Genomic DNA, 3,437 nt, shown 5'->3' on the forward strand with positions numbered 1-3,437 from the left:
TGTACCATTAGCTCATTCACTTTTGTCTAATCACATGTCTGCATGCTGCTCATTCTTCATTGAATCTAAGCATTAAAGTGGACAGTTTCTCTAACCCTGTGGGTATTTGTTTATAAGGCTGTTGTATCATGCAATACACTGATGAACTGGCCTGCTTTTCTCTTGTCAGTCTGCCTTTTGTTTGTTTGTTTTCATGTGAAAATACTGTACAGAGGGGTTACAGTTACATGAGCAAGGTAATGAGTACATTTCATATCCAACATTGTTGCCTCCTCCTTTGTTTTTCCCCTACCATCCCTTCCCTCCCACCTCCACAACTACACTGCTCCCCACCCTCCTAAGTTGTAAAGTTTGTTTTTCATCATAACCTCTTGTACATCTCATTGTTACAACGGGTCAACCTGTATCCCTATTTAAACATTTTGTTTTTTCCCTTCCCCTCCCCACGTATTTATAAGGTACCATGTGATTTTTTTGTTGCTTTGTATGTTCCTCCCTCACAGTAGAACCCCTGTTTTCACTGTATTTGATGTCCATCCGCCTTTTGTTACAGTAGTATTTTCCTTGCCTCCCATCACAGGTGAAGACAGGTAACACTTTTCTACACCTACAGTTCTGGCGCTCAGCATAAATCACTCTAGAGCCTGCAGATTCAACTCTAGAGCAGCTGGCAGGAGTGGGGGGGGGTGGCAAATGACAGAAAAGCAAAGTTAAAAATATTTACCAAGATCACTCTTCAAGATCTCTACCTGTAGTAACTAGTTAAGAAAAGAAGAGAGAAGCTTCTCTTTATCCTTTCCTTCCCAAATGCAGGTTAACAGGGGAAAGTTATGGTTTATTTTCATTGCATCTAAGTAAGTTTGACTAGGAGGTACCCATTTGTGACTCATCCTTTTCTTCCCAGCTACGTCTTTCTTATCTCATTGTGTCCTGAGAGTTTAGCTTTGTGAACAGTGAGGATATTCTCTTTGGTCTCTGCCATCTGAGGAGCCCAAGGGTTAGCTTGTTCTGAACAGCCAATAAAATAGACTGATAACCAGAATGTGGTCCAGCTGTGCCAGCTGTCAAGAAAGATTGTCTTATCAAGGTCCCTGTGGAAATAAAGGCTTTTGCCATCTCAATCTTCTTTGCTTGGCCCTGTAGTAGCAAAGTTCTCTCTTTCTTATGACTCCCATTGGGAGTGTTGTAGACATTTGGAGCACTTTCTCTTTAATATAGTTTTTGGAGAGTATCTCTTTCATCCTGAGGTGAGTCATAAAATAACTCACTGGTTTTGGTTCAGAGACAGAAAGACAGATAGAGACAGACAGACACAGAGACAGAGAAATAGAAACACTGAAAGAAACAGAGAGTTAAGAGACAGAGATAGAAATATTTGTGGTTTACCTTAACAGAAATCTGATGAACTTTCAGAAAGGCCTCTATGGGCCTACTACCATAACTGGAAGCTGATGTTCTCGTGGTATTTTTTCTTTGTTGGTTGTGAGGCTTGAACTCAGAGTCTGGGCACTGTCTCTGAGCAATTTTGCTCAAGCCATAGTGCCACTTCTGGCTTTCTGGTGGTTGATTATTGATGAGTCTCACAGACTTTCCTACCCAGGCTGGCATTGAACCATGATCCTCAGATCTGTCTCCTGAATAGCTAGGAATGCAGGCATGAGCCACCAGCATCCAATTTAGGTGGTATTTTTTAGAAGCCTCTGTTCTGTCTACTGAGTCCTGTTTCTCCCCTGGAAATGTCTGAGAGCTGAAACTCCTATTCACCCACTCCTGTTAATGTCAACTGGTTCCCTCTGTCCTTTCTTGCTTGTTGACTTGATTTTTTGTTAAGGAAAATGTGGAACTTCATTGGTTGGGGGAAAACAGGATCTCCTCCAAGCCGTTCTGTACACTTTCTTCTGGCTCCTCTTTCTTTTGTCACCTTTGAGCTTCCATTTCTATCCTAGGAATCCACTCCCCCTCACTTGGAGGCCAGTAGATGGAGGATCATGAGGGACACAGTGGAATTATGGTGACCATTGTGGAGGCCTTATCAGCTAGGAACACCACCAGGAATGTATTGACCAGTGTCCCCTGGCTCCATCCAGAAGCAGCAGTTGAAAGATCCAGGTCTCTGACAAAAGTCGGCCCAAGTAAGGATGTTTACCACATCAACCTCCCAGACTACTGCCTAAGGGGACTGCTCAGGTGATTGCGTTAAACTATTAGAAGAATTTTGTTTCCTTCATCCAGAAGAAAACAGCAGTCATTTATCCTATTGGTTTCAAATAGTCACGTCTTTGCAAAAGCCAAACAGGAAGTTTTTTCAAACAGTTGGACCCCATAGCTCCAGGGACGATGTAAACCACAGAAATCGCCATCATGTCCACCGTACATTGCATGAAAGACAAGGTTTTGCATCAACAACATTGTTTTGTAATAAGGAAAGTACACTGAACAGCATCCACAAGAATTGGAGAAAATGTGTGCAGGAATAGACATATTTCTGTTCCTTGCTGGGTTTTTGCATTACTGTCCTGAAGATATTGGAGTTTTTGCATTTGAAGAAAAAGAAAAGCAGTAGGTGAATTTGCCTGGTTTGGACATGCTTGCAACTAAAGCATTATTTACAGGCATTTTCAAAATTATTTTTAACTCTGTTGTATAACCTATACAGATTTTAGTTTATTATATTATGTTATGTAAGAGTGGCCATATTAAGCCAGCTCTGGCAGAAAAGTCCCCATGAGACTCTTATCTCCAATAAACTATTCAAAAAAAACCAGAAGTGGCGCTATGGTTCAAGCATTAGAATGCTAGCCTTGAGCTCAGAGACTCAGGGACAGTGCCCAGACCCTGAGTTCAAGCCCCAGGACTGGCCCCCCAAAAAAAGTCAAAAGCTATGAACATATTGCCATATAAGATGACATTAAGTGAAATGAACCCCAAGATAGGAACACAATTTGTTTTTTCTTGCTTGCTATTGTTTTTAATGTATCTAAAATGTACTATATGATTTTTTTTGTTTCTCTTGTATGTTGTTCCCCCATGGTAACCCCTGTTTTCACTATATTTGACGTTGGTGCCCTGAATCTTGTAAATACATTTTTGGGGAGGGGAAGGGAAATAATAAAATGCTGAAACATGAATATAAGTTGACCCATTGTAACAATGAGATGTGCAAGACACTATGTTGAAAACAAACTTTACAACTTGGGGGGGGGGGAAGGGATAGTAGGGGAAAAACAAAGGAGGAGGTAACAATGCTCGATAGGAAATGTACTCATTACCTTACTCGTGTAACTGTAGCCCCTCTGTACACTATTTTTACAATTTAAAAAAAAACATTTTAAAAAGAGTGACCACCATTTGTTAGGAAATGGAAAGACTTGGAAAAAATTATATTAAGTGAAGTAAGCCAGGCCCAAAGAAACATAGGTCCCATGGTTTCCCTTATT

At 40.8% G+C, this 3,437-nt stretch overlaps 1 pseudogene; it reads left to right on the top strand.

Annotated features, from left to right (window-relative positions):
- The first annotated feature begins 785 nt into the window (after positions 1 to 785).
- The window catches only part of LOC105985916, a 5,293-nt pseudogene continuing 2,641 nt past the window's right edge, over positions 786 to 3,437 (top strand).

Source organism: Dipodomys ordii, unplaced genomic scaffold, assembly GCF_000151885.1.
Source record: "Dipodomys ordii isolate 6190 unplaced genomic scaffold, Dord_2.0 Scaffold32, whole genome shotgun sequence".
Taxonomy (NCBI): Eukaryota; Metazoa; Chordata; class Mammalia; order Rodentia; family Heteromyidae; genus Dipodomys; species Dipodomys ordii.